At 36.0% G+C, this 11,131-nt stretch overlaps 1 long non-coding RNA gene across 1 annotated transcript; it reads right to left on the reverse strand.

The window, feature by feature from the left end:
* Positions 1 to 750: 750 nt before the first annotated feature.
* Positions 751 to 3,609, reverse strand: LOC140011437 (uncharacterized). Its single transcript, XR_011818592.1, has 2 exons — positions 3,415 to 3,609; positions 751 to 3,303 (listed from the first exon to the last, which is right to left on the reverse strand). It is a non-coding gene; the product is annotated as an uncharacterized lncRNA (long non-coding RNA).
* Positions 3,610 to 11,131: the final 7,522 nt, after the last annotated feature.

Genomic DNA, 11,131 nt, shown 5'->3' on the forward strand with positions numbered 1-11,131 from the left:
AGATTAGATACATACATTTTTCTTCAAAGTTAGGTTGTCCTTCACAAGAAAGTCAACCTTTTGATGAATTATCAATTGTACTTCATCTATTTATAACCATTAGATTGAAAGACAAGTAGTAGCTTAGTTTAACTTTCATAGATTACCATTTTAGATGAAATTATTATCAACAAACTAACCTTGAATAGTATAATACACACCCTTACATACACTTTTTTTTTTTAAAACAAAACTCTTTTATTTATTTATTTGAAGCAAAGTATAACTGATGAAAGACGTAGAGCAATGCTTCTTACACGGCTATGGTTTTTACTAATCTAATATAGGGTAGTTGGAGCCTATTGAGTCTTGCCAAACCAAGAATGTCTCTGGGAAGTTGGGGTGCCAAAAACGTCAAAACACATTGTGATGAACTTGCTAGGTTGGCTAGTTCATTAGCCACCGCATTGGCTTCTCGAAAAATGTGTTGAAAGAAAAACTGCTTGCCGCGAGCTATCTCCAGGGCGCGAGATACTATCTGCCACAACCTCCAAGGAACTTGACACTCTCCATTCAACATTTGCACCAAGGGTTTTTAATCCATTTTAATTTCTACGCAGTGCCAGCCTCGCTCCGAGCAAAGCTTGATACCTTCAAGGAGAGCCATAGCCTTTGCCTCTATGGCTCTGTTTGGATTGTAAATTATTTGAGATATTTTTACTGTAGAAATTTTTGTGATGTGATGTATGTGAGATAAAAAGATAATTGGGAAGATAAAAAGGTGTGTTAGAAATTGTAATAGTGATGTAAGCAAATAAATTTTGGCAAATAATCCTCTATCCAAACAAACCCATATATATTAGTTCTAATCCCAAAAGCCGTTGAGAATCCAACTAGAACATTTCCAAAAGAATCTCGAATTACTCCACCCCGTCCCGAATAACCGGGGTTACCTAAAGAAGATCCATCCGTATTTAGCTTAATGAAACCGGTGGCCGGAAGACTCCAGCAGAGAGCAACTGGGACCTTGGAACTCGCTCGATGCAAACGAGGCAGTAGTCCTGAATGTACCAGTGATAAGTCCTCTTTAGCAACTTGAGTAAAAGGAAAGGCATGCGAGATGGACCAGAGCGATACTTGGACATTCCGACAAACTTGCATTGGGCTAATGTGAGCCCCCTCATAGATCCAGAGATTTCTGGCTTTCCATATTTCCCAACAAATAATGGCTGGTAAGATTATGTATAGTTACCCCATAGCCGAGTTTGATGCGTAAGACCACCAATGCTGCAGCCTCAGCAGAATACCCGTTAAGGGTCAAACCGGGAGGTGAAGAGACCGAGTAAAAAAGTCCCAAACTATCATAGCAAAGGAACAAGCCGATAGCACATGATCCCGGGATTCCTCATTTGGCAAAATTGACATTTTGAAGAAAGTTGATACCCAAAGGAGTTCAAAGTTTCTGGGAATTGCAAAAACTCATTCAACAATTTCCACATGAAGATGGAGATTTGGCAAGAATACGATGGTCCCAAATTAATTTTCTGGACCCTAAACATGAGCGCTTAGGCTATATTAGTTGTACCACTGAGGAGATCGAGAACTGTCCAGATGGTGTAAGAGTCCAGACCCACTTCCCTCCCTGGTCATCCAGATCTTTAGAGAATTGATCAACCACGGTATGAACTGAGAGCATACTCCTCCAAACCCTCGAGAAATTGCGATTTCCACGGGCCGCAACATCGTAGCTAGAGCGCATGAATCTAGTCCACAGCGAGCAAGTGTTATGATACTGCCACCACAGCTTGCAGTTGAATGCATTTTGCATGTTAGTGAAGCTACGCAGGCCAAGCCCATCCTCATTAGTAGGAAAGCACAGATCTCTCCAACGCCGCCAGTGATGCTTAGGGCCTATCTCCGAAGCTCCCCAAAAGAAATCGGCCATGACTTTTTCCAGTTGTTTGAACACAATCTTGGGAGGATCCATCACCGCCAAAATGTGCAGGGGGATAGAGGAGAGCACATGCCGGATTAAAATTAAATGGCCCCCTTGCGACAGAAGCTTCTTCTTCCACCCAGCAGTTTTTACTACAAATTTTTCAATCAAGAATTGAAAATACTCTCTCTTCTGACGCCCTTTGTCTAGATTGTACCCTAAATACATGAAGGGGAAGGCACCATGTCTAAAACCTGTAGTATGTTGTATGAAATGAGCGTGAGCAACACCACACCACTTAGAGGGAATAAAGAAACCTTTTTGCCTATTTATTTGCTGCCCTTGATCCATTCTAATAAGTGTCCAAGAAAGCCATCAGGTTGCGCACCGATCTCCTATCCCCCCTTGAAAAGATAACTGTGTCATCGGCAAAGGATAGATGAGTGACTTGCAAGCAGCCCCGCGGCAGAGAATAAGGAGAAACACTGCCTTCCTACACTATCTTGTTCAAACCCCTGCTCAAAGCCTCGGATGCAAGGACAAATAAAATAGGGGACAAAGGGTCTCCTTGCTTGAGCCCTCGTGATGCCTGGAAGAAACCCTTTGCTTTACCATTAACCAAAACAGAAAATCAACTTTGGGAAAGATTGTTAAGAATGAGCGTAATAAATCTGGAGTGGAACCCAAATTGTCTCAGCAACGACATTAGAAATCCCCACGAAACTCTATCAAATGCATGGTTCGCCAACTCGGCCGAGTCCGTTATGACTCGGCCGAGTCATAACCGGAACGGTAGGTGCCGTTCCGATACCGATACCCGAAACACCGATTACACCATATCCGATTTGAATCGCTCCGAATCAGCCGATATCCTCCGAATTAGCACCGTGTAGCAAGATAACGGCCAAATTCTCGGATTCGACTCGGATATGTACCAGTAAACAAGTTTAAATAGCAACTGGGAAACCAAAACTAAACAAAAAAGGAACCGACACGAAAGGACACAAAAGGCATCAGACCACAACTAGCTACGGCTGTTGCAGAGCCTTTTACAAAACCAAACAAAACTACAATTACCAAAGGTGGTCCACAAACTCCACACGGTTGTTGCAGTCTTTTCCCATGCTTTATTTTTTCATTTTTCAGCCACAAAGACAAGCTTTAGGGAAAAGTGGGGATAAAGAGAACCATACCAGCAATTCCTCCGTAATCCATCAGCTTCACTCCAGAATAAAAGTGACGGTCGGCTGGAGAAACAAGTCGATCGGTTCTTCAATTTCTTCATCATCCGGCTGCGGTTCATATCTGTTGACGGCCGGCTCACATCTGTCATCGTCCGGCTCACATCTGTTGACGTGTGGCTGCGGCTCACATCTGTTGACGGCCGGCTGAAATTTCCATTGGAGAACAAAATATTGTTCAATGAGCCGGCTCTTCAATTATAGAAAGGGAAAGCAAAAGAAAGAGTAAAAGTGACGGCCGGCTCTTCAATTTCTCACATCTGTTGACGGCTGGCTGTGGCTCACATCTGTTGACGGCCGGCTGAAATTTCCATTGGAGAACAAAATACTGTTCAATGAGCCGGCTCTTCAATTATAGAAAGGGAAAGCAAAAGAAAGAGTAAAGGTGACGGCTGCTCTTCAATTTCCACATTATCTGGCCGTGAGGTGAAAAAGTGAGAAACGGAAATTGGGAAAAAAAATGAAGGGAAAAGTCAAAGGAAGAAATGGCTAAAACTGAAGGAAAGACTCTAGTGAGGTGCGGCTGCACTAAACAGAAGATGGGCTTTTGTTCTGAAGCCAGCCATGGGGAAAAAATTGAAGGAAAAATTAGAAGCACGTAAAGTCCAGCTTTGGCCCAAGTAATTAAGAGATTAGGCTCCTAATCTTAAACCCAAGCGTCAGTCAAAAGGTCCGCATCTTCTTTCAAAATAACTTATCAATTTTAATTTTTTTTAATTTAGCATTCAGATATGATATTTAAGTATTTGTAAATTTAAGTAATGCATTTTGACATTTTTTACATATTATTAAGTATATGATTAATTTGTATTAGTAGTCTCTTATCTAAATTTTAGTTAGAAAATATGTAGTGATTATTTGGATACATTTTAATGATCATAAATGTAATTTATTTATTTTCATGTATCTCAATTATGTTGGTTAAAATGATTTTAGGTAAATTAATTAGAAAAAGTTAAAAAAAAGAGTTTGTTGCAGTTAGTTAAACAAAAAATTGAATTGGGCAAATTGTCAAAGTATAAATTACCTGGCATAATTAAACTTGATTAGAAAAAATTTAATATATTTAGATAATAAAAAAATTTTATTATTATCGAAATAATGCAAATTACCTTGCATAATTAACTTGATTAGAAAAAATTTAATATATTTAGATAATAAAAAAATAATTTTATTATTATCTAAATAATGCATATTACCTTGCATAATTAAACTTGATTAGAAAAAATTTAACATATTTAGATAATAAAAAAATTTATTATTATCTAAATAATGCATATTGATTTGCATAATTAAACTTGATTTGAAAAAATTTAATATACTTAGATAATTTTCAAATAATTTTATTATTGTCTAAATAATGCATCATACCGTGCATAATTAAACTTGACTAGAAAAAATTTAATATATTTAGAAAATATAAAATAATTTTATTATTATCTAAAAATGCATATTACCTTGCATAATTAAACTTGATTAGAAAAAATTTAATATATTTAGATAATAAAAAATAATTTTATTATTATCTAAATAATGCATATTGATATGTTTAACATCACATCTACAATTATTTAATTAATGTAGGGACAGTATAAAATGGATCCAAATCAAGACATTGGTTGGGATTATGCTACTCCAGTTGGTAATGACAGAAAGGTTGCAAAGTGTAATTATTGTGGTAAAATTGTACACGGAGGAATTACAAGAATGAAACAACATATTGGACATGTAGCAGGACAAGTAGAGGCATGTCCGGCAGCTCCAAGAGATGTAAGAGAGCTTTTAAAGAAACACTTGAAAGAAGGTAAGAATGCAAGAGCTGCAACACAAAAGAAAAAAGAATCATTGCTTTCGTCCATCAATCTACTAAATGAAAATGAGGATGATGAAGATGATAATATTTTCGAGCTTAATGAAGAAGAAATGGAAGTTTTGGAATGAAAGCAATATAAGCGAGCTATGGAAGAAAGTAGATACATGAGATTTATGGAAGAGCAACGTAGGCATTCTATATCTGGAGGTCAGCCAACTATGGATTTTACATCTGGTATGTATGTAGAAATATCTAAGAATTAATATAACATTTTTAGATTACAAGACTTATTTAATAAAAAAAATTATAATCTTTTATGTGCTATATTGCAGGGAGTACCAGTTCAAGTATACCGAATCTATTGTCCTCTAGAAATAAAAGAGCTTTGTCACAGAGTTTTAAACTCAAGGAAGGAGTTTTGGGGCCAAAAGGAGTTGATCCATACATGTTTCCCTCCAAAAAAAAGTCAATAAAAAGTTTGTTTTCCAAAGAAAATACCAAAAAAGTTGGTAAGGCAGTTGCAAAATTTTTTCTTTTTAATGCCATACCATTTCATGCGGCTGATAGTGGTCCTTATTATCAATCGATGATTGACACAATTGCTAGTGCTGGAACTGGAATTAGAGGGCCAACAGGTAAACAAATTGGAGGTGAATATTTGAATGAGGAGATGACAGATGTTGACCAATACATTAGTTCCATTAAACATAAATGGAAAACATATGGGTGCACAATCATGTGTGATGGGTGGAGTACTCGGACAAAGCATCCAATCATTAATTTCATGGTGTACTGTGATAGAGACATGATATACCACAGCTCTATCGATTGTACAAACAAGGTAAAGACTGCAAACTTTGTCTTATCTTTAATGGATAAAGTTGTGGATTCCATTGGAGAACAAAATATTGTACAAATTGTCACTGATAGCGAATCTAGCATAAAGGTAGCCGGAGAGCAACTGATGAAGAAAAGGAAGCATTTGTTTTGGTCACCATGTGCTGCACATTGCATTGATTTGATGCTAGAAGACATTGGTCAGATGAAGTCAATAAAGGATGCTATCAAACAAGGTAAGAGAATTACCAGTTTTATATACAATAGTGACAAAGTGGTCAACCTAATGAAGACATATACAAATCATAGAGAGTTATTGCGACCCGGCATAACAAGATTTGCTACCGAGTTCATTGCAATGGAAAGTCTTCTTCGTCATTCTACCGAATTGAAACGAATGTGTACTTCAAATGAGTGGCAGGAGTATAATAGCAGTTCTAAAAGAAGGGAAGAAGCTGCTGAAGTGTCTGACTTGATTTTGTCAGAAAGATTTTGGAAAAAGGTACGGCGGGTATGTGCAATCATGGACCCGCTAGTGAAAGTTTTAAAAGTGATTGATCAGGATAAAAAACCCACACTACCCATCATATATGAGGCAATGGATAGGGCTAAAATGGCAATCCAAAGTGCAGTGAAAGACTATGAAAAGTATTGGGATATCATTGATGACAGATGGTATAGGCAGTTACATCGAAACTTGCATGCAGCAGGTAATAAGCATTTGACAGTTATAAATAAATATTTCTTTTAAACAAATTATTTTGTGTTAAAAATTTACTCACTTGGTTTTTTTTATGTCATTGGCCCAGCCTATTTCTTAAATCCCGCTCTTCAATATTCCGGCACTTGTGAATTTAACACGTCTGAAGTTAGAAGGGGATTGAAAGAAGTAATCAAAAGGCTTGAACCAAATTTAGAAGTGCAAGCAAAAGCAATGAACAAGGTACAAAAAATAGCTATTGTTTATTAACTTGCATTACTCTATAAATTTAAGAAAATTATTAATATTCTAACTCTATAATATTCTTAGATAAATACATTCGTGAACAAAATTGGAGAGTTTGGAAGTGCACTTGCAATTAAGGCAGTAGCTGCATCTTAACCAGGTTCATAACTATGATTTTGTTCTTTAAATTATATTATGCATTAGTATGTTATTTTAATGATACTTATTATATATGCATAACTAAAATTGTATTTTTTTTTACGTTATATGTTTTTAATAGCTGAATGGTGGAATATGTATGGTGAAGAAGCTCCTAATTTAAGAAATATTGCAATTAAAGTTCTAAGTCAAACTTGTACATCATCTGGCTGTGAAAGAAATTGGAGTACGTGGTCTTTGATACATACGAAACTTCGAAATCGATTGGCAATTGAAAAGTTGCACAAGTTGGTATTCGTGCACTACAACATGCGGCTTAGAGTGAAGAATTTGATGTACAAAAATGACACTGATGATTTTTATGATCCAATTGATTTAAATCACATTTTTGATGAAAATGATATATTAGATGAGTGGGTCTGAGAAAATGAGCCGTCATTGATTCATGAAAATTATTTGAGTTGGTAGGATAAGGCCATCAGTGATAGTGAAGGGAGAGAACAAAGTCATGACAGTGATCATGATAATGATATGCCTTTGTCCCAATTCATAACTGGTATGAAAAAGAAACATAAGGAGCGAGCATCTACGAGCAAAAGCAAGGGTACTGGGAAGAAAAAAGTTATATCAAAATCCATTTCATCTTCCTCTACCAAAAATTCTAGCGGTGAAAAAGATGACAACAGTAATGATGATGATGATGGAGGGGCGAACATGAGACATTCTCAACCAAAAAATGTTTATGGTAGTGGTAGTGGTGGTAACTATCATGATAGCCAATATACTGGTGGCATGTCATGGGGTCAAGGAGATGATAACTATTATGCTACTCAAGACACTGATCATGGATATCGTCCTGGTATAGAAGCACAGCGGCAATATTTGAGCAAAATAACTGAATTTTCAAGTGAAGGTGACTCTTCTTACAACTCAAATTCTAGGAGATATTCTGAATTTCATGAGCACATGCAAGATTTAAATATAGGTCATTCACATGGAGTCTATGATTCTGGTAAAAGTTTGGGTACTAGGTGGTCAGGACATGAATTTGAGCGATCACTTGCAGGCTCTACTTCTTATTGCTCTGAATACGGATCATATGGTGGACCTAGCCATTTTCAGAGGTCCACTAGTGTTTCTACTGGATCATATGGTGGACCTAGCCATCTTCAAAGGTCCACTAGTGTTTCTACTGGTGGATATTATAATCGGCCAACTGGAATACATCATGACGAATCTGCATTTGATTCACGTAGCATTGGTTATTATGGACACAATTATGGTTCATCCAGTAGCACCAATGATAGTTTACACTATCGAGGGTTCAGTTACTACCATAGAGGTGACGAATTTGGATCAAATCCACCACCATTGCCACATTTTAATCATGGTTCATCTAGTGCGTCATCAAACTTAAGAGATGAACAATATGGTTCATATATTTCTTCCCATTCACATGAAGAAAATCAAATGCAAATGCCATATTCTTACTTTAATCGGTCGGAAGATGAGCATGATTTTGAACCTCCTCATCATTCTACATGGTACTAATAGGTAAGAATTTAAGAGTTGTACATAATTCATTAATTTTAATATTTCAGTGATATTTATTATTTTATATTTTAGGAAATTGAGATCAATCATCTGGGCACTGCAGTGGATCAATATAGGGTGAAAATGTTTATTGAAAATATGGTGAAAATGCTTGCTTCTTTATGTTTTTGCATTTCATAATATTATTTGATAGGTATTTGTTTTTTTTATTGTATTAAACTAAACACCGCTACTTCCTTTGTGAACCGAGATTTGTAATGTATTATGTAACATATGATGATTTTATTTTTATATATACTTTTTTATCTCATATAAAATAGAATCAGAACGTACACTTTATTCTAAAATCATTTATTGCTAATGCTATAGGCCTTTATGGTAATGACAGCATTATTTTATTTAATAATTAGTAACTATATATGATAATGTAGGTATTTAGTAAATTTAAGTTGATAATTGTGCTTTTTATGGTATTTTCTATTTTTAGTAATTTTTTCAGATTTTTTGAAAATTTTTATATACTATAATGCATGTATCACCCGATATTCATCCGATATGCCGCGACGGTTGTGGAACAACCGAGACCGTGACGCGATCGAGATCCGCGACGGCAAACCATGATCAAATGCTTTCATCATATCGAGCTTAAATATGCAATTTTGCCCTCGCACTTTCCTATTGATTGACACCACTAACTCTTGGGCAAGCAGGACATTTTCTGCGATGTCTCTCCCAGGAATAAAAGTAGATTGCTCTGGTGAAACAAGAATCAGGAGAATAGGTCGCAATCTATTGGCAAGCACCTTTGTAATAATTTTGTTGACGAACGTACATAAACTAATTGGGCAGAAGTTTGCGAAAGTTGAGGGATTTGCCCTCTTGGGAAGAAGGACAATAAGAGTGCTGGAAATCCCCTTTGGAATCGGGGTACCAGCTATAAAGTCCCTAACTGCCGATAAGACATCATCCACAATAATGTCCCAACAGTGAGTGAAGAAAACCCCAAAAAATCCATCCGAGCTAGGAGCACTAGTACTATCTAGTTCAAACACAATGCACTTTACCTCCTCCACGGTGACCTCGCTCAATAACTTTGCATTTTGTTCTATTGAAACGAGAGCAGGGATTTGCTGGGTCAGCATCTCAGTGCCATGAACGGGTTCCGCTGTTAGCAGATTCTTGAAGAAATTCTCGGCCTCAAGGCCAATCTGCTCCTCATCTTCAACCCAAGCACCAGTAGCATCCTTTATTCGGTGAATCATAAGCTTGGCCCTTTTATCCCAAACTAAGGCATGGAAAAAACTCGTGTTGCTATCACCTTCCATTGTCCATTTTAATCTCGCCTTTTGACGCCAAAATTCCTCCTCACGTTTCAAGCTTAATAGAAGTTGGGCTTGAACATGATGCAGGGAGCATCACGCCTCCTCTGTCTATAGTGACTCGTATTGGAGCTCCTTTTGCTGCACTTCCAGCTCTTGTTGCTTCACCTTATGGAAAATGTTCCCAAATTGTTGCACGTTCAGAGCCTACCCTTACATACACTATTAACCTTTATTGTGCTTCATTTTCTTCCTGTTTTATTTCCTTCTCGTTCTCACATAGCAGAGAGAAAGCTTCCTTCGCTTTCTTATTTTCTCACGTTTGGTAATACAATTTTTCTTACTTTTTACTTCAACAAATCTATGCATTTATATCTTGTTGTAGTAACATATACTTTCTTTGGCATGTTTTGTGTTTTTCTTTTGTAGCATTACTTTCAATACTCAAGATTTTTGCTTTGTTTGTCACTTTACTCCAAGTTCATCATTCCACTTATTTTATTTAGCATCACTTAAACCTGTATAAACCAACTGGAATTGCCACCAAACATAATATACACTTTTTCTATCTATTTTATTTTATTTTATTTATGCATTAATACTTGCATTTTATTACAACGAATTTTTTCCCTTTATTAACCAGCAATGCATTAAGATGCTCTTTATAATATATTTACACATGACACACAACTCATAAACAATCTTTTAAACTTTGTTACCCTTAAACATTTTAGGGTAGGCATCGGCTATGCGCCTTACTAGCATTTTAAGATTAAGATAGCCAACGGGAAATGTTAACAACATTTTCTTATTTGTCAATTGCGGCCATTTGGCGATGTCAATTAGAGAAAAATACTCTTATCGTTGATCGGATTTACAATCGCCCTTTTTATGAAGTTATAATTAAAAAAAAAGTATGAGCAGTTTTGTCATTTTTGCGTGAGCAAAAAGTTCTTGAATTCCAATAACAAATAAGACGGTGCCATTGACATGTTTCACAATAAATTGACATACATAACTTGGAACAATTACCAATTATACTAACGTCATAATAAAATATCAAAAATTTCCTCTCTTTGTTATCGATTAATGTGAGAAAAAATTGTGTACAAAAAGTCATTTTAACTAGAAATATATTACATGTACAAGGTACGAACTCTGGGAATGTTAGTGTATTTTAATAAAATCTTAAATTTTTTTGACCAAATCTTTACAAGGAGTTATAATTTAATTGATTTGAGAGTTATGGGAATTATAATGTTAGGAGTTACAATACATTTTGAATGGAGTTATTATACAATTATTTGAAAAAGGAGTTACAGATGAATTATTTAGTCAAATGAAGAA

Source organism: Coffea arabica, chromosome 7e, assembly GCF_036785885.1.
Source record: "Coffea arabica cultivar ET-39 chromosome 7e, Coffea Arabica ET-39 HiFi, whole genome shotgun sequence".
Taxonomy (NCBI): domain Eukaryota; kingdom Viridiplantae; phylum Streptophyta; class Magnoliopsida; order Gentianales; family Rubiaceae; genus Coffea; species Coffea arabica.